This window comes from Pristis pectinata, chromosome 3 (assembly GCF_009764475.1).
Source record: "Pristis pectinata isolate sPriPec2 chromosome 3, sPriPec2.1.pri, whole genome shotgun sequence".
Classification (NCBI taxonomy): Eukaryota; Metazoa; Chordata; class Chondrichthyes; order Rhinopristiformes; family Pristidae; genus Pristis; species Pristis pectinata.
The window spans coordinates 48695519-48718829 of record NC_067407.1 but is presented as its reverse complement, the minus strand read 5'-3'; the positions used below and the strand labels follow the sequence as shown (position 1 = coordinate 48718829).

General features: G+C 40.9%; 1 protein-coding gene across 1 annotated transcript in view; it reads left to right on the top strand.

Annotated features, from left to right (window-relative positions):
• The first annotated feature begins 4424 nt into the window (after positions 1-4424).
• The window catches only part of cdc14ab (cell division cycle 14Ab), an 84874-nt gene continuing 65987 nt past the window's right edge, over positions 4425-23311 (top strand). The window contains 1 exon segment of the mRNA XM_052012418.1: positions 4425-4487. The gene's annotated coding sequence lies outside the window, so the exon portion shown is untranslated.

Below are 23311 nucleotides of genomic sequence, written 5' to 3'. Positions count from 1 at the left end.
GCTGCAATGAGCTGAAAATGAACTCATTTGTGTGTTTGTATCATTCAGATTCTCTTAATGAATACTCAAGTGTCCTCCTTTCTCTGACCCAGATTTGAATGTCTCCTGTTTACTAAAGTGCAATTATCTGGGTTCTCCAATGGCCTGGAGCAATGCTGGCATAAAATCAATTAGACTCTAAGAACAGTGTATTTACAAGTACTTTTAGATTTCCTTGAACAAAGAAGACCAGTTATCAATGCTCTTGGCAGCAAATATTCAGTAATCCATCTGAAAGCAGAGAATTATGAAATAAAAATCAGGTTTATTTTGGTTACTTTTACTGCTTTAATTTATGCAGTTTGTTTATTAACATTGGTACCTAGGTTTGTCATGATTTGCCTTTTTAACGTTGGCTAGGTATGAAGTGATGGAGAATTTAAAAAAAAGTTGATTGGATTGTGGAATCTATTTGGCTGGTTGGATGAAGCAGCAGAAGTAGTCATGTATAATTCAGATCATGTTATGGTTGGTTCCATTTCTGCATGTACCACTTTGGGCTAGGTACTTCATGCTGCACAGCTTTAGGGTAAGGAGTAAGCTGGGTGCCGGTACTAAATTGGCAAAATTTAGAATTGCTTATATCAAAAGAGTAAGTACCATTGTAAAAGAATGTTGATTCTTGTGAAGGTGTGCAGACTTATTCATAATGAAGTTAATATTTGACCAGTTAAAGTATTTTCCTCTGCTTTTAAAACTAGTTCCTGGCAGAAGAGAAGCATGATCTTCTATGCGGGGGCGGTGGAGGAGTGGGTTGTGCTTGTGGATATTTCTGTGGTAGTCAGTCTGTAGTAGAATTTTGGTCAACAAGCCAAACTTTGAATGGCTCTAGTTTAAGTATTGTTGCTGTGTATTTTGGCCATCATTGCCGAACAAAGTACAGGTGAATCTCCAGATTTTATAAGAGGACAGCAAGCATAAAGTTGATTTTTTTTTCTTATGAGACAATTTTTGCTTCAGTTGAGTGTCATGTGAGCACTTCATAGGCATTTTTAGTGCGTTTTAGTTCTTGTGCTCTTGACAAAAATTGAATTGTGATATTCCAACTAATGGAGTAAAGGGGGAAGACTAGTGCTTGGGTATTAATCATTAAAGAACTTGTGAAGAGTTGCCAAGATAAGTTGAATGGTATCCTCTGTGCTGCATGAATAAGTAGCTTTCATTAGAAATTAAATGGGTTTGTAGTTGCTTATTAATTTTTGCAGCTTCTACCATCTTGAGCAGACAGCAGTGTTTTAAATTGTTCCTTCATCAAGAGTTGGTTGCTTATTGTGGTAGGTAACTGTGGTTCATTTGTCAGAATTTTGTTTAATCTCTGCACAATCTCCTGGATCTTGTTTGCACATTTTTTTTCCTATCTTATTCTTTATCACTGTCTCAACTCCCCTACCATTTCATGCTAACTCTCTATTAATTTCCACTTCCACAGTTCTGCGCACCCCACCACCCACCAGAAAACTCAATCCAACTCTTGCTTTGCTAAGACTGCAACTACTTCCTACTTCTTGAATGACTTAATGACTTTGCAGAAGTTTTCTCTGGCATCTTTTGCTGCATATTGTTACACTCTCATCTCTTTAAGCTGTTTGTTGAACTATGAACATTAATTGATTACTTTTGAAATTTGTAGTGTAGTTCATTTTTCATGCAATTAGAGGGATTTGGAAGTTGGTTGTTAAGTTTCTGAGATGTGGTAAGAAAGTGCAAAGAGTATGCAGTAATTTTAGTTGTTTGGATTTAATTCTGTTGTTGCCAGTCAAGATCCTCTTTTTTTCTTCTCTATTGTACTTCAGACCCATGGCCATAACTGACATTTAGCATTAATGTGATTACAAATTACCTCAATGATGTAAGTCTGAGGAGACAATTTTGTAACTACTAACATTATACCATGAAAAACACTGATATTGGATAACCCAGGTTTCTCATACAGAAATATTATTTGGATGAAATTGGTTTTCTTTCTGGTCACTTTTTTTTTCTGGCTCTTTGCACACTCTTTACATGTAGTCAGCTTCAAATTTAGGTTGTGTTGAAGATTGCACCTTGTGTGTACTGAGGTAGGATTGTAATGTACAAAGAAGTGAAAAAGGAATAACTCCTTCCATTATAGAATCTTTCACATAGAATGAAACACTTGCAGTTACTGCTGTAATGTAGGAAATATGTGTAACTTGAGAATATTAATTTGGTTTGGTATTTTTAATTTCAAATATTTAATTGGTTCTGATGCAAGCTGACATTAATAGATCCACTCTATAGGGACCATGTTCCCATGCCCATCTTTGACCTTGGGAAAACTCTGTTTTTAAAAAAAACCCACCTGTGCACATCCTTTGATCTTGGATTTCATTCTTGCCGTTTTTTTTGTTGCAAGAAAAAGGCCTTGTGAATTGTAATGCTTATGATCTATGGTTTTCTACCATTTACATCTGACTCTTTCTGTTGAAGTTTACAGCCCTGACTGGAATGGTTAGTCAACAGAGTGAGACTATCTTAGCTTTGTTCTGTTCTTAGCTATTTTATCATAGCTATTGGTGAAAACATTTTGTTCATTTTGCTTCCTGAAGTACCTCTGATCTACCCATGGATGAGGAAACTACAAGCTGCTCATTGGTAATTTGTACAAAGGATCAGCGTCCATAAACTTCTGATGGCACTCAACTCTACCTCCTTCAGCTCTGCTTAACCCATCCAATTTTGTGTCATACTACTTTTCCGGCATCAATGCTGTTTCCTTTAAGATTTGAATCATGCATTCCATTCCTCATTGATCCGAAGTCCTTTGAAATCACTTGCAATCTCTTTCCCTTGGCCTTTTAAATCATCTGCTAATGGGAACTATTTTTCTGTTATCCTAACAAAACCCAGTGTGGATTGTGCACATCTATAAGGAGTCCTCGTGAAATTTAGTTTTAAAATTTAGTGACCAGAATTAAATGCAATACTCTTTTAAGGTCTAATTATTGTCTTATTAAAGTTCAACATAAAACTCTGGCTAGACTGCAGTTTACTTAATTTCAATACCCTATCCATCCACTAGTCTTAATCTCCTGGAGGCTGACCTATCCATCACACTCCATATTCTATTCCACATGCGTGCACAAAGCCATTATTTCTTTACACACTAATTACTTTTGATTCCCATCTGATGGTCTTTGACCTAAAATGTCATCTCCATTTCTCTTTTTCATAATTTTTGCCTGACCTGCAGAGTATTTGCAGTGCTTTCTGTTGTTATTTTAGATTTGAGGCAACTGTAGTTTTGTAACATTGATTCCTGTGTTCCCAGACCTGCTTCTTTCTAGCTTTATAATCTGCACCAACTTTATAACCTCAACTTTTTTTTTGTCTCTGACCTCTAAACTGGTAGTGTGTTTGAGTCATTGCCACATTCTGCATTATTTCCTTTTAAACTGTTGTAACTCCCCACTTCACTTAATTTTTAAGACTGTACATAACCTACCACCCAATTTGTCATGCCTCTGCGTCAATTTGGGATTTTTTTTGTCTTAAAGCTGCTATGCCATTTTACTATGTACGTAAATTACTTTTATTGGCAATGATGCTAGAAAGTGTCATCGTTTGCAAGTTCATCTGTGTTTTCCAAAAACAAAAGGAAGTGGTGAAATTTCCTGTTGTTTTTTCAGACGGACTTTATTGTAAATCTGCAGCCATGTGATAGTTAAAGAGTCTCTAAACTGTAGTTATTCACTAATTTTGGTTTGGTTTTGTGTTCATTTTGTAGTCTGATATGGTGCAAGCTTCATCAGGAAATGTAAATTGTAAAACAGCTAGATACAGATGTCTTCCTGCTTTTTTTTATTACCCCAGAGAAGAATTGATGTTGTTTAAAGAATGTATTTCATTCTTTGTCTCCAATTAAACTACTTAATATGAGTGAGGAAAAATATCAGTTTTTAAACTATGGAGCCCAGTTTATACCTTGGCAGCTTGAATGTAAACCATTGCTGGTAAATGATCCCATCGCTCAAACAGGATTGAGAGGGCTCAAGTTAGGTTAATGGACGTTGTTTTCATACACTGGTCTATAGTACAGCAACAAAGTTTATATTCCTCCAAAAGTTTTAATGCAGGAATGAACAAGTAATTTTACTTTGATGTCTATTGTGTAATAACAGTCAAAGTTTTGTGTTGCTTGAGATCCTGTTTGAAGATGTTGTTTCACCTATGCTCTGGTACCCAAATATTTTTTTAAAAAATGCCTTACTCTTAGCTTTTTTTTCTGTTTCCATCAGGGTAGTTTTCTTTTTAGCTTGTTGTGCGGATACATTCAAATGTTTTTGTAATCTGCCTGGATCTTTTCTGACATGAACATCTTTATTTCTCTTTAGTCATTTACTTTGTCAAGAAAGAAGATTGTCCACTATACCAGCTTTGATCAAAGAAAACGAGCTAATGCAGCTTATCTAATTGGTGCTTATTCAGTAAGTACTACTTTTTTCATATTTTTAAAGGAGAGACTGATTTATTATAAAACTTGTAGTATATACACTGCAGGTAAAAGTTTCAGCACAACACCAGAAATCCAGCCTGACAAGTACACTGATGTTGGAAGTTCTAAATCCATGTAAGCAGGTACAGCAGGGCATATGCCTGTTCTGTCATTCAGTAAGATTGTGCCTGATCATTGTAACTTTTGATTTTCCTCCTAGATTCAGAACACCTATTTATCTCTGCTTTTGATGACTCTGTACTTGCAGTTCATTTTGGGTAGAGAATTTCAAAAATGTAAAACCCCTTCAAGAAGAAATTCCTTGTTGTCCTCAATTTTAAATGAGTGTCTGATAATCATGAGGCAATACCACCACAACATCAACCCTTTCAAGCCCCTCCAGTCCTTTCATAATAAAAACAATATCTTCACTCAAGGTGTTAAACAACCTGCTGGAGGAAATCAGCAGGTCAAGCATGCATCAGTGGTGTGGGGTGAGGAGAAGAGGAGGAATTGTTGATGCTTTGGGTCAAAACCCTGCATCGGGACTGGGTGTGGAGAGGGCAGATAGCCAGGTATAAAGAAAAAGAAAGGGAATGGTGAGTTGGTGATTGGTGGATAGAGGGATGGGTGAATGATAATGAGGTGATGGAGCCAGTAAGGAAGGGACTTGGCTTCATTTCCCCATCATCTTCCGCCTATCCTCGGTCTACCAATCACTAACTCATCCTGTCTTGCCACTCCCCCTCTCTTCTTTATACTAGCTATCCTCTCCATACCCAGTCCTGATGAGGCATTTCAACCTGAAAAGTTGGTAATTCTTTCTCCTTTTTTTAACTCCACCGCCCCCCCCCCCCCACCCCACCCCTCCCCCCGACGGATGATGTTCAACCAGAGAAGTTCCCCCAGTGGATTGTTTGTTGCTCCAGATTCTAGCATCTGCAATTTCATGTCTTCATTTCAGGCATCATTCTAATGAACCTCTTCTAGCTCCAAGCAGGTCTTTTTTTTTCTTGAGGGACCAAAATTGCTCTTAGGCTTAAAGTTGTATCATGCCATCCCTACCTTTTTTCTTGTACTCCATCTTATCAATAAAGACCAACTTTTCATTTGCTTTCCTCCCTTTTTGCTCCAGCTACATGTTAAGTTATTGTTTCCTTTTTAAGTGAAGGATGCGCCATTCATTATTCTCACACCTTTTAAGATAACCAGTTTTTTTTTCCAATTCTTCCTGCCAAAGTGGATAATCTTGCATTTCCCCACATCATACTCTGCTTGACGTCTTATTGTCCATTCACTTGAGTCCACAAGCTGGATAGAGTTGGTATCCCTACCCTGTTTCCTGTCAGTTAACCAATCCTCTATGCATTCTAATGCATTATTCTCCATACCACACACCCTTGTGGTTTATCCTTTTTATGTGGCATGTTTTATGTTTTGTTTTTGTAAGTCCTAAAATTTACTGGTTCCCCTTTTATCTACCCTGCTAATTACATGCTTGAACTCAATTTGTCAAACTGTAGTTTGCAACCAAGAGCTTTCCTGTAGCTGGCAGTTCTGGAAGAAGGTGGCGATTATCAACCATTCAATATCCAGCAAGTCTCAGACTTGTGGATGTTGAAACGTGCAAGTTCAAACTGTCCTGAAGGGCGGAATATGACATACCGGATCTCTTGCTCCATCGCAGGACTTGCTATTGAGTCCACCAACAGAGGACTGACTTGATGAAGAGAGGGTCAGATGCTCTGGTATACACATTGCAACTCTATTTTCTTTTAATTTGTTCATTGACTTTGTAGGGAAAAGGTAATTGCTTGAGTCTTTTTACTTTATTCATTTTGTTTTTCCAAAAGACCATAAGATTAGGAGCAGAATTAGGCCATTTGGCCCATCGAGCGTGCTTTGCCATTCAATTTATTATTAAAAATGTTTAAAAAAATTTAATTTTAAAGTTAAACTTATTTGAATAACTTTTAAATGTCTGGTTGCCAGCAAGTTGGGAAAGACTGTCAGGGCAGAGCCTTTGTGGTATGCTACCTGAACACCAGTTGCTACTTGGAGACCATTCAGTTTCTAAGGATGCCTCTTGGGTGTGGAGAGGCAGCTATTTTAACTCTGCATCCAGAAAATCCCTGGTTGGACAGGGACTGCGAAGAGCCAGCTGGATTCAGGTCAATCAGGCCCAGTGCTGTTTCAGCCTAATCATACTATGATTTTCTAAATGTCCTGTTGCCATTTTAGTAATGAACTCTAGCATTTCCCCAGCAGCACATGTTGGCCAAACTGGCTTACATTTTCCTGTTTTTACACGCGCTCTCTCGTGTGCTCGCTCTCAAATTTGGGAATTTTGCTAGATCCTATCTATTATCACTCCCACTTTTTGAACCTTCTTGGACACACATCATCCAGTTCAAGGGGTTTGCTGGCCTTCCTATTAATCTACCTATCAGTTTCTCAAGTGATACTTGTTTAAAGTTCTCCCTTCCCTTCGCCCCCTCCTTATTTTGCTGTTTTTGCTATGCTTTGTGTCTTCTGCTGTAAAGGCATAGTAAATATTTGTTTAAAGTCTAATCTTATCTTGGTTCTTTAGGGATCTTGTTGATCCTTACTGTAGCTATAATGTGTTACTTGTCCTGCCATCCTTATCAAATGTCTTTTCATATATTCATTTAGTTCTGGTTTCATTTATTTGATTATGGGTATTTTTTTTTAACTGAACGGATCTCCCTATTAAATGTTAAATACCCTTAATAAAGCTTTAAATAAAATGCCTCAGCTTGCACTAACTGCCAAAATTTCAATGTTTCCTGCCTTAAGCCAAAATGGACTAACGTATGAATGAAGACGCAAAATGACACTTTCCCCTTTCTCTACAGAATTTCCATGCTCCTGACTTTTGCAACTTTCTACACCTAGTTTCTTGTTACTTGGATTCTTTATCCTGCATTCTTCAGCTTTCTTTTTTTTTGTCAGATTTGTTCTTGTAAATTTGCCCCACTTCATCCCATTCACCACAACTTGGAGGGCATTTTGACAGAGAAGAACATCCCAAAATATCACCGACACATTAAACAAAGTAGTTTGGGGGAGTAGTAGCTCAGTCAGAGATAAATACTTGTTAAAAATCTATCTAGAATGAGTTTGGATAAGGTATTTGGAAGTTAGAAGATAAAACATCACTGGTCTCCTCCTGAATGTAGTGGCACAAGTTAACCCATTTGTTTCATTGCTGTTTGTCCAAATCAACATATCTGACAGTCTGAACTATAGAACAATACAGCACGATACAGGCCTTTCGGCCCACTATGTTGTGCCGACCTTTAAACCACGCCTAAGACTATCTGACCCCCTCCTCCCACATATCCCCCTATTTTAAATTCCTCCATATGCCTACCTAACAATCTCTTGAACTCGACCAATGTACCTGCCTCCACCACTACCCCAGGCAGCGCAGTCCATGCACCGACCACTGGGTGAAAAACCTCCCTCTGATATCTCCCTTGAACTTCCCACCCATTACTTCAAAGCCATGCCCTCTTGTATTGAGCATTGGTGCCCTGGGAAAGAGGCGCTGGCTGTCTACTCTATCTATTCCTCTTAATATTTTGTATACTTCTGTCATGTCTCCCCTCATCATCCTCCTCTCCAGAGAGTAAAGCCCTAGCTCCCTTAGTCTCTCCTCATAATCCATACTCTCCAAACCAGGCAGCATCCTGGTAAATCTCCTCTGCACCCTTTCCAACACTTCCACATCCTTCCTGTAATGAGGCAACCAGAACTGGACACAGTACTCCAAGTGTGGTCTCACCAGAGTTTTGTAGAGCTGCATCATTACCTCGCGGCTCTTAAACTCGATCCCACGACTTATGAAAGCTAACATCCCATAAGCTTCCTTAACTACCCTATCCACCTGTCAGGCAGCTTTCAGTGATCTGTGGATATGAACCCCCAGATCCCTCTGCTCCTCCACACTCCCCAGAATCCTGCCATTAACCTTGGAGTTTGTCCTTCCAAAGTGTACCACCTCGCACTTCTCCAGATTAGTATTGGTTTATTATTGTCACTTGTACTGAGGTACAGTGAAAAGCTTGTCTTACAAACCTATTTGTACAGGTCAATTCATTAAACAGTGCAGTTACATTGAGTTAGTACAGAGTGCATTGAAGTAGTACAGGTAAAAATAATAACAGTACAGAGTAAAGTGTCACAGCTACAGAGAAAGTGCAGTGCAATAAGGTGCAAGGTCACAACAAGGTAGGTCGTGAGGTCATAGTCCATCTCATTGTATAAGGGAACCGTTCAATATTCTTATCACAGTGGGGGTAGAAGCTGTCCTTAAGTCTGGTGGTACGTGCCTTCAGGATCCTGTATCTTCTACCTGATGGAAGAGGAGAGAAGAGAGAATGTCCCGGGTGGGTGGGGTCTTTGATTATGCTGGCTGCTTCACCAAGACAGCGAGAGGTAAAGACAGAGTCCAAGGAGGGGAGGCTGGTGTCTGTGATGCACTGGGCTGTGTCCACAACTCTTTGCAGCTTCTTGCGGTCTTGGGCAGAGCAGTTGTTGTACCAAGCCATGATACATCCAGATAGGATGCTTTCTATGGTGCATCGGTAAGAGTCAAAGAGGACAAACGGAATTTCTTTGGCCTCCTGAGGAAGTAGAGGCGCTGGTGAGCTTTCTTGGCCATGGCATCTACGTGATTTGACCAGGACAGGCTGTTGGTGATGTTGACTCCCAGGAACTTGAAGCTCTCAGCCCTCTCGACCTCAGCACCATTGATGTAGACAGGTACATGTACACCGCCCCCTTTCCTGAAGTCAATGACCAGCTCTTTAGTTTTGTTGACATTGAGGGGAAAGGTTGTTGTCATGACACCATTCCACTAAGCTCTCTATCTCCTTCCTGTACTCCTACTCACCACTGTTTGAGATATGGCCCACTATGGTGGTATCATCTGCAAGCTTGTAGATGGAGTTAGAGCAGAATTTGGCCACACAGTCGTGAGTGTATAGGGAGTAGAGTAGAGGGCTGAGGATGCAGCCTTGTGGGGCACCAGTGTTGAGAATAATCATGCCGGAGGTATTGCTGCCTATCCTCACTGATTGTGGTCTGTTTGTTGGAAAGTCAAGGATCCAGTTACGGAGGGAGGTGTTGAGTCCTAGGTCTCGGAGTTTGGTGACAAGCTTGCTTGGAATTATTGTATTGAAGGTAGATTGAACTCCATTTGCCACTCCTCAGCCCAGCTCTGCATCCTATCAATATGCCTCTGCAATCGTTGACAGTCCTCCACAAACTTGCTAACCCACCCTTCTAACCCCTTATCCAAGTTTTTAATAAATATCACGAAAAGTAGAGGTCCCAGAACCGATCCTTGTGGACACCACTAGTAACAGCCCTCCAATCTGAATGCACTCCCTCCACCAACCCCTCTGCTTTCTTCAGGACAAGCCAATTCTGAATTCAATCAGCCAAGCCTGCCTGGATCCCATGCCCTCTGACCTTCTGAAGAAGCCTACCATGTGGAAACCTTGTCAGACGCCTTACTAAGATCCGTGTAGACCACATCTATTGTGCTACCCTCATCAATCTTCCTGGTCACCTCCTCAAAGAACCCTGTTGGCTTGTGAGACATGTTCTTCCCTTCACAAAGCCATGCTGGCTGTCCCTAATTAGTCCATGATTCTCTAAGTGCTCATAGATCCTATCTCTAAGAATCCTCTCCAACAGCTTGCCCACCATAGACATAAGGCTCACTGGTCTGTAATTCCCTGGACTATCCCTACTACCTTTTTTGAATAAGAGGACAACATTTGCCATCCTCCGGTAACCATTCCGTGGACAACGAGGACTCAAAGATCCTAGCCAACAGTTCAGCCATCTCCTCCCTCGCCTCGCGGAGCAGCCTGGGGAATATTCCGTCAGGTCCCGGGGACTTATCTATCCTAATATTTTCTAACAGCTCTAACACATCCTTTGAACATTATCCTTACCAACACTGTCCTCAGTGTCATCAAGGCCCCTCTCTTTGGTGAATACTGAAGAGAAGTATCATTGAGAACCTCACCCACTTCCACGTCTTCCCACCTTTGTCTCTAATCGGTCCTACCTTTACTCTCATCATCCTTCTGCTCTTCACGTATGTGAAAAAAGCCTTGGGGATTCTCCTTAACCCTACTTGCCAAGGCCTTTCATGTCCCCTTCTTGCTCTCCTCAGCCCCTTCTTAAGTTCCTTCCTTGCTACCCTATATTCCTCATGAGCCCTATCTGATCCTTGCTGCTTACACCTTATGTATGCTGCCTTCTTCCTCCTAACTATTGTTTCCACCTTTCTTGTCACCCACCAAACGGTTCCTTCACCCTGCCATTCCTTCTCTGCCTCACCGGGACAAATTTATCCCTAACATCCTGCAAGAAATCCCTGAACAATGACCACATCTCCATCGTACATTTCCCTTCAAAACTGTCATCCCAATTTACACTCTCAAGTTCTAGCCTTGTACACTCATAATTTGCCCTTCCCCAATTAAATATCTTCCTGTCCTCTTTGCTCCTTCCTTGTCCATGACAATGCTAAGGTTATGGAGCGGTGGTCACGTCCCCCAAATGCTCACCCACCGAGAGATCTGTCACCTGACCCGGTTTCATTACCTACTACTAGATCTAATATGGCATTCCCTCTATTTGGCCTGTCAACATACTGTGACAGGAATCCTTCTGGACGCACTTAACAACCACTCTGCCCCGTCTAAAACCTTTGTACTAAGCAGGTGCCAATCAATATTTGGGAAGTTGAAGTCTCCCATGATAACAACCCTGTTATTCTTGCACCTTTCCAAAATCTGCCTCCAATCTGCTCCTCAGTATTCCTGCTGTTACAGGGGGGGCCTAGAGAAATACTCCCAGTAGAGTAAGTTGCTCCTTTATTGTTTCCTAACTTCCACCCATACTGCCTGTAGAGAGGATCTTTCTACATCATCCACCCTTTCTGCAGCTGTAATGGTATCCCTGGACTAGTAACACCACCCCTCCTCCGCTTCTTCACCACTCACCCCCCCCCCCCCCCCACCAAAATCCCTTTTAAAACACTGAAATCCAGGAATATTTGATATCCATTCCTGCCCTGGTGACAGCCAAGTCTCTGCAAGAGCCACATATCATAGTCCCATGTACTTATCCGGCTCTCAGTTCATCACCCTTATTCCTTGATACTTCTTGCATTTAATGAAGTACAGGGTATTTAAGCCCATCCCCTTTCTACTTTTGTACCCTGTACTCTGCTTCTCCTTCCTCAAAGCCTCTCTACATGTTAGATCTGACTTTTCCACATCCACTTCTTCCTCTGACCTACCCCTCTGCTTTTCATCCCCCTTGCAAACTAGTTTAAACCCTCCCGAACCACCCTAACAAACCTGCCTGCAAGGATATTGGCCCCCTTCGGGTTCAGGTGTAACCTGTCCTCTCTGTAAAGATCCCATCTTCCCCAGAAGAGATCCCAATGATCCAAAAATCTAAAACCTTCCCTCCTGCACCAACTCCTCAGCCATGCATTCATCTGCCATCTCCTCCTATTCCTACCTTCACTATCATGTGGCACTGGCAGCAGTCCTGAGATTGCTACCCTTGAGGTCCTGTTCTTCAGCCTTCTGCCTAGCTCCCTAAACTCACTTTTCAGGACCTCATCCCTCTTCCTACCTATGTCGTTGGTACCAACATGTTCCATGACTTTGGCTGTTCTCCCTCCCGCTCAAGAATCCTGTGGACCCAATCGGAGACATCCCGGACCCTACCACCAGGGAGGCAACATACCATCTGGATTCATTGCTCACTTCCACAGAACCTCCTATCTGTTTCTCTGACTATTGAGTCCCCTATCACTACTTGCCTTCCTCTTCTCCGCTCCCTTCCCTTCTGAGCAGCAGGACCGGTCCCAGTGCCAGAGACCTGGCTACTGCTGCTTGATCCCTGCAGGTCATCCCCCTCAACAGCTTCCAAAGTGGAAAACCTGTTACTGAGGGGAACAGCCTCCTGGGGTCCTCTTCACTATCTGCCTGTTCCTTTTTCCTTTTCTCTCCCCTGACAGTCACCCTTCTATCTGCTTCCTGGACCCTAGAAGTACCTGCTCTGGTGGGGGGGGGGGGGGGGGGGGGGGGGGGGGGGGGGGGGGGGGGGGGGGGGGGGGGGGGGGGGCGGGTGAGTGAGGTGACGGTGACTGTCTTCCAATGCATAGCATCTACATAACTCTCTCCCTCCCTGATGCTTCGCAGTGTTTGAAGCTGCGACTCTAGCTCCTCAATTCTGAGCTGAAGTTCCTCCAGCCTCCAGCACTTACTGCAGAAGTGGTCACCGTGCACCACAGCAGGGTCCACTAGCTCCCACATCAAGCAGCTGCAGCACACCACCATGTCCTCCATCTGAACTAATTCTTTCCCTACCTAGTTTTATCCTACTTAAAATTTATAACAATAACAGGTAACAGGTAAACCTTACCTTTACCTACCAGCTCCTCACCTGCCTCACCCCTTTACTGCCTAAGCCCGTTGAGCCAAATCCTTATCACTCTGTTCTGTCTCACTCCACTGCCCGCTCCAAGCGCTGCTTGCTGGATATGGCGGTCTTCTTTTTAAACTGTTCGCGTGCTACCGACTGACGTCACGCACCTGCGCAGTTACTCCCCACTATCCCCAAACCGTTAGGGGCAAAAAATCTTATCTGTTTGGAACTCCTCGGCTGATTCCGCTCGCTAGCCTCTCGCTCCCGATTGAAATGCCATCAGAGCCCTTGTTTGTAGCAACTTGATCTTACTGCCTCATACATAGTGCTTCTTTCATTGCTCCCCTTCCTTTCTTACAGAAGTGCTATTCAGTATTACACAGTGAGGCTTTAGTATTTTCTGGAATAATTTGAGATTATTAGCAAAGTGAACATCAGTAGGCTGTTTTCAAGATGATAATGCATTGGAGTTTAGTTTCACATTTTTTGGTAGGGTAACTTTTTTTCAATAGTTTTCATTTCAAACTGGTTTTGAGACCAATATTTTCCCCAGTTGAAAAGATTAATATCAATTGAAATATTAATTTGCATGTTAGACTTTGCTGTTTAATTTCATTTTGAAGATTATTTGCTTTACACAATCATCTCGTGTGGGCTGTTGCAGGATATAAACCTGTTGGGTTGGCATCTTATTCTTTCCACAATACAGTTAGCAGCAAGTTTACTTCGGCTTTTGCTAGTGGTAGGCATGAATTTTAACAAAAATAGCAAATGTCTTGAGCAACAACAAAATTTCTTTCCACTGAATTAATTTTCTGTTCAATATGTCATTTTTGGATAGGTGATGTGACTTCTAACATGGTGAAAACTATTTTGATTTAAACAAATAAAATTGAGTCCAGTCAAGATAATGGATTGTAGCAGTGTTTAGGGATAAAATAATTCACATGATTATAGTCTAGCACTTAGTCATAGCAGAAAATAGGAAATGGAGGAGTGTGGTATGCCATACATTTATTTTTTTTTCCCTACCCTATACTCTACAATCCCCTGGTTAGATATTTATAGAAAATAAAACTAGGTTCTTCTTAGCTGTTACTGCTAGAAGCACAATCTAACAATTTGAATCGCAAAGTTGATGCATGTTATTGAATCTAAGTGGAGTTGTTTTTTTAAAACTTGTATACCTGATTGCGAGATTTCCTTGTACTTGAAATTCAAAATAACTGACTGTCAGAAATAGCGATAACCTGACCTTGTTAGGCATTTTGAATGTTTTATTCTTTAATGCTACATAATACAGTAAATATACTGGTTAATCGAGAGCTATAGCCAAAATGTAAATGTGTATTGCAGATAATAGAAACTTCCTTGGTTTCTTGTTGCATTTATTTGGGATCTGGTTGCACAAGTCTTGCTGCACTTCCTTGGGATTGTCATCCTGAACTGTATAGCAAATCCTATGAGAATCCCTAGAAGCTCTCATAAATGACTGAAATATCAGCCTGCATGATTTACTCTTGCCTTTTTGTAAAAACATAGAGTGCAAAATGTGCAGCTACATAACTTCATGTCCTGAATAAAAATGCTGTGTTTTGGCATATCGGGATTGTATCAGAAAGCTGAAGCTGCTCTAAGCCGAGTTATTTTATCCTCCTCACGAAGGTAATCTTTCTTCAGTCTTTGTTACTTATTTTTAGCTTCCTGGGATTCATTACATGGATATAAATTCTGCATCTTTTAAAATCTGTTTAACCTCAACTTCTTTGTCCATTTCATCTTGCTCTTCAGTGTTTTAACACGTGGATGTCACCCTGATTTTAAGGGAACATTCTTTACCACGTTAACAGTTTCCACTGTGGTTGATTTTGGTGCAGAACATCAAAACCTGTTCAGGTTATCTAGTTTGTATGGCATACACTGTACGTTTACCAACTTACTCATTTCCGAACTTGCATAAAGCTGAGTGAACTATTTTGCGCAATGATGTCACAGGTAATGGAGAGCCCATGTTGTATTCCTTCAAAATGTTCAGTTTTTTTTATTTCCCTTTTCACCCCCACTCTGAGTCTCCTGCAGATACTCATTTTTCTCACTTGGTGTCCACACCATCCTCTTGACGCTTTGGATTTGGATAATGATAGCTTGCTTGATGCCATGATGGGTTGATGAGCTGATATGTTTGGATAGTGTGATCATGGTAAATGTATTGCAAAAGGAGGGTATAAACAAGAACTAATACCCACCTACTGCATCTGAAACTACATTCAGTAAAACTTGCCACAGGGAGTGTTGGATAGCTTTGATGTGTAACCCAGCTGCTAGAGAATCGTGAGCTCAGTTGAGAGATTTCAAGATGCCAGTTACTAGATTGTCTTGGATGGTGAAGTGTTTGTCTTGTTTTTTTTTAAACAAAGTATTTAAGAATTGCTATCTGAATTGATTGTTGGGACTAAATACAGCCAATTAAAGGACAAATTTTGAAATTTAAGGTCCATATCGCTGTAATGTTTGCAATGGCAATATTTGTCTGAAGTATCCAGACTGTATATGCTAATATTTGTATTCTCTGAGATGGGAATCATGCTTCTTGATGGTAGCTTTTTAAAAGCTTTAGTTGCTTAAGCACAGGTGATGCAGCTTTGCAATACAGACCTTTATCTAGGCATGCAACGCCTCCCCCGTAATGCGGGGGTTGCCTGTGTACTGACTTGTTCCTCTGTGTTCTCTATTTGTCCTTTTGAGGACTTTGCAAGAATTCTCTAATACATATTTATTAGTTCCCTTTTCACTATGACATTAATTCAGAGTTGAACTACTATGGTAAAGTTGTTAGATAGTGAATTTAACTTTTTAATAACATTTACGATGATTGATATCTACAGTTGTATTTATATCAAATGGGGGTTCAGTTGAAACTCTGCTGCAGGACTTTACATCAATATTTTCCTACCAGAAAGGGAGCCAAAAAAATTTGAGATTGACACAGCCTTTTTGATGGGCGATTACTTCTTTGAAACAATATGCTCACATATGTACAAAAATAAAATCACTCTAAGAATTAATTGTGCATGGTGAAACTGTTCTGATGTAAATTCAAAATACGGGTGAACACTTAGAGAATAACGGCCACTTTACAATGAGGTTTAGGATCCAAAGGGGAAAAGTTCTATCAAAGCCGAAAAGAGCACCAGACTTGCATAGAACAAACTTATGGAGTGAGGAAGAAATGGAACTTGGTGTACATAGCTGTTTGCCAATATTTTTAAAAGGAGTTTGCAAAGTTGAAGGAATACATGTAGCACTTTAAGATGGGAAACTCCTTGAGCTTTTTGCTATGGATAAGTACATCAGTACAAAGCACAATTAAAAGGAATGTGTGGGAATTGTATGAATCTTAAATTAAAAGGAATATATAAAAGGCTCTCAAAACTTACTAACATAAGTAGTTTTTTTTTAATGTACAAGTCTTGGGTTAAAAGATATTGGTGGCAATCTAAGTGTTTTGATTCATTCGTGAATTAAATCCTAAATTAAGTAAAAAACAAGACGAAATAAATGAGCACAAATTGGTTAACTTTATAACTGTAGGATCTTGAGGGAATTAAAGGAAGACTGAATCTGAAAATAAAATTTTCATTTCTATTAACATTGAATGTGTACCTCAGAGTAGTTGAAGTTAATCCCCATTTTGTTGAAATGAATCTGGTTGCAACCTAGTTGGCTTAATGCTTGTGTTAGCAGAGGATAGTTACAAATAAATTATTTGCTTGTACTCGATCTGTTGTTTAACTGTAGTATGGCCACTAAGCTTGATTGACAGGAATTGACAATCATGTGCTTGGTTGTAGCATTGTCACTATAGCCTGAAATAAAATTAAGTTTTTTATTCAGAATAGGAAGTTAAAGGCTAATTTTGTAAAAGTACTGATTGTAGAAAGAAAATATTTTCCAGTAAATTTGGAGGTCTCTGAATAGTGAGGGTGTGGATGTGACTGAGCAGAATTTTTTTGTACATGACTGTTTTTTCAGACTTGATTGAAGCATAAATGGGATGAAAAACATAATGGCTTTCCGGAGCAAAGTTTCAAGTTGTAGGAAGTTCGATGCAATGCACTGATTTTGTTCCCCCCCCCCCTTAAATATTTTGGAAAATGGAAAATCTAAGCCCTGAGTTTTATCCATAATTTTTGGTAGGCTGTTAGAAAGCATTTGACTTTATCAAATTGTTCTGATGGTTTCCTTTTGTTTGATATCAATTAGCATAAACCTTTAATTCTATTGTTACTCTATAATTTATGAACGTGTTAACATTTATGATCTCAACTTACTGACATCATCTTCATTGGTAAAATTTCTACATTTATACTTTTTTGTTTTCAAATTGTGTCAAATCCTTCTTTCAGTCATCAGTGTCCCTGAGGACTATATCTCTTTAGACAGTGTTGGAGAACCAGAGCTGGATGCCTCTGGATCATTCAGGATGCTGAGGGGTTGATAGACAGGATTACAGGGAGGCAGTTACACCTAGGTTGCAGGATGCAAGTAGCTGGGTGACTGTCAGGAGATAAGGGAATAGGCGGTCAGTGGAGGGTATCCCTGTGGCCGTTCCCCTCAATAACAAGTATAAAAAGCTTTGGATACTGTTTTGTGCGGAGGGGGAAAATGACCTACTGTGGAAAACCACAGCGGCCACGTCTCTAGCACTGAGTCTGGCTTTGTGGCTCAGAAGGAAGGTGGGCGGGGGGGAGTGGAAGAGGAGTGCAGTAGTGATGGGCGATTCATTGGTTAGGGGAACAGATAGGAGATTCTGTGGACGAGAACGAGACTCCGGATAGTATGTTGCCTCCCAGGATGCCAGGGTCAGAGATGTCTCGGATTGAATCCGCAGCATTCTTAAGGGGGAGGGTGAGCAGCCAGAAGTCGTGGTACTCATTGGTACCAACAGCATAGGATAAGGGATGAGGTCGTGAATGTAGGGAGTAAGGAAGGAAGCTAAAAAAGCAGGACCTCAAGGGTAGTAATCTCTGGATTGCTGCCTGTGCCATGTGCCAATGAAGGTAACAATAGGAAGATATGGCAGATGAGTGCAGAGCGCAGGGTTTCAGATTTGTGCATCATTGAGATCTCTTCTGGGGAAGGTATGACCTGTACAAAAGGGAAGGGTTACACCTGAACTCAAGGGACCAATGTCCTTGTGGGCAGGTTTGCTGGAGCTGTTGGGGAGGGTTTAAATTAGGTTGGCAGGGGGATGGGAACCAGAGTATTAGGTCAGATGATGGAGCAGTTGGAGTAAAGGTAGATGCAATGTGCAGAGAGACTGTGAGGAAGGATAGGCAGGTGGATAGGGCACAAATACAGTCAGTTGGATGGGTTGAAATGTGTTTACTTTAATGTGAGAAGGTTGATGAACTTAGACCATGGATCAGTACATGAAATTAAGCATACTTGACGTTTAGGAAGCAAAAATCAGGCAGGACTCCCTGAGAATTATAAGGTAGCCAGAAAGGATCTTAAGAAGGGACTTAAAGCTAGAAGAGGACATGAGAAGGCCTTGGTGAGTACGATTAAGGAAAACTCCAAGGCATTCTACATGTACATGAAGAACAGGAGGATGACTAGGGTGAGGAAGGACTGCTCAGGGATAAAGAGGGAAACATGTGCCTGGAGGTGGTAGGGGAGGTCCTTAATGAATATTTGCTTCAGTGCTCACCAGGGAGAGGGACTTTGATGAATTTGAGGTCAGTGTAGAACGGGCTAATGTACTGGAGCATGTTGAGGTTAAGAAAGGGGTAGAGTTGGAGCTTCTGAAAAACATTAGGCTGGGTAAGTCCCCAGGGCTGGACAGGATATACCCCAGGTTACTACAGGAAGTGAGGGAAGAGATTGCTGGGGCGATGACTATGATCTTTACATCCTCCTCGGCCACAGGAGTGGTACAAGAGGATGGCAAATCTTGTTCCGTTGTTCAACAAAAGTAATAGGGATAATCCTGGGAATTATACCAGCGAGTCTTGCGTCAGTAGTGGGCAAACTATTGGAGAAGATTTAGGGACAGGATTTGGAGAAGCATAGTCTTATTAGGGATAGTCAGTATGGCTTTGTGAGGGGCAGGTTGTGCCTCATGAGGCTAATTGAGTTTTTGAGGAGATGACAAAACAAATTGATGAAGGTAGAATGGTGTATGTGGACTTTAGTAAGGGATTTGACAAGGTTCCCCATGGTAGGCTCATCCAGAAAGTCAGGAGGCATGGAATCCATTGAAACAGCTGTGTGGATTTGAAATTGGCTTTGCCCTCAAAAGGCAGAGGGTAGTGTATTCTGCCTGGAGGTTAGTGACTAGTGGTGTTCTGCAGGGATCTGTTCGGGACAGAGTAGGTCCCTGTGTATGTATACTGCATACATATGTAAAAATAAATGACTTGGATGAGGAAGTGGAGGCATGGGTTAGTAAGTTTGCAGATGAAACAAAGGTTGGAGGTGTTATGGATAGTATAGAAGGTTGTCGTAGGTTACAACGGGATATAGACAGGCTGCAGAGTTGGGTGGAGAAGTGGCAGATGGAGTTCAATCTGGAACAGTGTGAAGTGATACACTTTGGAAGATGGAACTTGAAGGTGGAATTCAAGGTTAATGGCAGAATTCTTAGCAGTGCGGAGGAACAGGGATCTTGGGGTCCAAGTTCATATATCCCCCAAAGTTGCCACGCAAGTTGATAAGGTGGTTAAGAAGGCATATGGTGTGCTGGCTTCTATTAGTTGGGAGGTGCATTAACAACGTTTAAAAGACAGGTACATGGATAGGAAAGGCTTAGAGGGATATGGACCAAATGCAGGCAAATGGGGCTAGTGTAGATGGGAATCTTGGTCAGCATGGACCAGTTGGCCTGAAGGGCCTGTTTCTTTGCTGGATGACTATGAAGTCTATTTGTACTCCATAATATGACATTCAGCAATATGCTTCTGCTGGTACATTTTCATACCCGACTGTTTGGGACTCCAGTCTCAATTAGGGCTGAGTTGATCTACAAAGGACTACTGTGAGATTGGCAATGTCTATTAACCTGAAGCACAGGATGTTTAATGTAAAAGTTCTCATGACAATTAAATGAAAGAGGAAATGAAGGATCATAGATAATGAATGATCAGTTTTTTCTCCCCTACCCCAGGAGTAGGGGAGTCTAAGACTAGAAGGTGTAGGTTTAAGGTGAGAAGGGAAAAATTTAGAGGACGTGTGAGGCAAGTTTTTCACACAGTTGGTGGTGGTGGGTATGTGGAACAAGCTGCTAGTCAAAGTGGTAGAGACTCGAACAACTACAAAGTGTAAAAGGCATTTGGACAGATACATGGATAAGAAAAGTTCAGAGTGATGGGCCTAATGTGGGCATTGGGACTAGCTCAGGTAGCCAACTTGTTGACGTGGATGAGCTGGGCTGAAGGGCCTATTTCTGTGCTGTACAAATCTGACTCTGATTCTATAAGTCACTCTGGTGATTGATTTTTCTGCTGTTGTCACCATCACGTGTGGAGGAAAAAAAATAACAAATTCGATGAATGATCAATTATTCTGACTGTGAAACTAATTTCTTCTTCTGCACTGAAAATGTTATTAATATTAAAAGTAAATTTCAGCCCTGGCATTGAGAATTCACCAAATAATTCTATTTACCTATAAAGAATGGAATGATTTGTGTTCTGTTCTTCTGGCTGAAGCCTGTGTTTGAACTGGCAACTGTTTACGTGACTGGCACAAAGTCTGACCTCATCCTTAAATGCAGTGTTTAAAATTGTGAGGACTGGCATTATTTTGATAGCTCAGAAGAATTCATTACTTATCATTTCTCAACAACATTGTTTATCAGCTGCACATACTTTTTAAAACCAGTTTATAATTGTTTAATGCTGTGGGTTGTGCATTTGGATCTCTCTCAACTGCCTTGAATGTTGCAGGCTACATCACTGGTAACAAAGTTGTTAAATTGTCACTTTGTTGTTTGGAAACTGAGTCATTACAATCAATACAACATTGTGAATCTTTTGGCTTCTTTGCTGAGGGATGCAAAAGAAATGCTCAAATGGAAAGTTAAAATATGCACAAATTATATGCACTGAAGTACTGCAGTGCATAATGCGTTATGTAGATGTTATTTTGCAATCCACCAGTCTTTAACATAGTTGCAAGGGCTGAGTTGTTGCCACATATGTCTTCTGTACAAAGTGTTCAAATATTTAGTTATATTGCCTGCCATGGGTTCAGTTTTCCATTAGGTTGTCTCTCACACTGCTGAGTAGAACTAGTTATTATTTTGAGTACCGACCACTTCCTATCATACATGGCCTCTCTGCTACTGACAACACACTTGACATTGATGGCACACTGAAGTTTATATCCAAAATCCTGTGTATCTGATGGAAAGGTCAAGCAGCTATTTGCTTTCTATTCCAATTGCTAAGTGAGAGCTTTTATACTTGTTTCTGTGATATTTTTCTTGTTTGACTTGCATGTAGACCTGGAGAGTAAGGCTTAATCTGATACTGAAGTAGTTAACAGGAGGAGTAAACTGACAATGCAAAATAGTCTGGTTCCAGTTCAAATCTTGAAGCATTTGTTGCTAGTGGTTAGACTAGAAGCCTTGGTAACTTGGTTCCACATTGGGTTGAGGCTGAGAGTAGAATTCATTTGGGTAGGAAGGGAGTAGATGGATTTTGTCTTCAGCCAAAGCAGTCCTGAAGATGAGTGATGCAAATTGCAATATTGTTTTATGAGTTGCAATGAATTTCCACTGTATTTCTTTTTGAGTGTTGTAAACTTGTGACATTCTAAAATACTTGTCATTGTTAAGATTTCTGAAGGAGTCATTTGCTTTCAAGCTATGTTGGTAACTTTATGTTCGCGTAGTTTTCAAATTGAGATCCATTCCAGAGTAGCAATTCTAATATCTGTAGTCATGGTTTCTCATGGAAATATTTTAAAAGCAATGGTTGCTGACAAATTAAAAACCACTTGTGTGCAAAAAATAATACCATATTCGAGGTTCTTGATTTTTATTAACTTTGCACATCAATTGAAAATAATTTTTATCATTCAGCATAAATGTTGCAGCCACCATTAGCAATGTAATTTTACAGCCTGGGACTCCAGCCTTTTTGGCTGTTTTGTTTTGATTTCCTGTACTATGTTCATGTTTTCTTAAAAGTTCTTGGCAAGGTAAACAATATTGCACTGAGTAAATACCAAATTTAATTCCCAAATAGAGAATTAATTACTTATGCAGCCAATCTGTTCTGCTGGTGGTGGCAGAAGAGCTCATCAGATCTGATGTGCTTGGCTTTGAGACACCCAGGGCTCCTGTGGGGCCCTATCAAATCTTCTGCGTCCAAGTGCAAATCCAGGTTCATATCCAACTCTAGACCTATATGTATAATACTGTTGGGCCCTGGCCTCTCACCAACTCCAACTAAAATTTTGAAGAGCTGTTAGCAGGCACAGGGTCTTGTAGAATTCTTTGAATTATTATCTCTGCTACTCCTTCAAAGTCCATTTAGTTCAACACTAAATTGGATGTAAATGTGGAGTTATAGCCTAAAGTGGATAGACTTAAAGTGTAAGCTTGATACAATGTCAGATTTGGCCCACCAATCCATGAAGCCTAAGTACCAAAGGATACCACAGGAATTTTTCACATTATATGTTAATGATCTGGATGACGGAATTGATGGCTTTGTGGCCAAGTTTGCAGATGGTACAAAGATGGGTGGAGGGGCAGGTAGTGTTGAGGAAGCAGGGAGTCTGCAGAAGGACTTGGACAAGTTGGGAGAATGGGCGGACAAGTTGGGAGAATGGGCATACAAGTGGCAAATGGAATACAGCGTAGGGAAGTGTACGGTCATGCGCTTTGGTAGAAGGAATAAAGGCAGACTATTTTCTAAATGGGGAGTGAATTCAGAAATCTGAAGTGCAAAGTGACTTGGGAGTCCTAGTGCAGAATTCCCTAAAGGTTAACTCGCAGGTTGTGTTGGTAGTGAGGTGACAAATGCAATGTTAGCATTCATTTCGAGAGGACTAGAATATAAAAGCAAGGATATAATGCTGAGGCTTTATAAGGCAATGGTCAGACCACATTTGGAGTATCGTGAGCAGTGTTGGACCCCATATCTAAGGAAGGATGTGCTGGCATTAGAGAGGTTTACAAAAATGGTCCCGGGTGTGACAGGGTTAATGTATGAGGAGCGTTTGATGGCTCTGGGCCTGTACTCGCTGGAGTTTAGGATGAGAGGGGATCTCGTTGAAACCTACCTAATATTGAAAGGCCTGGATAGGGTGGAC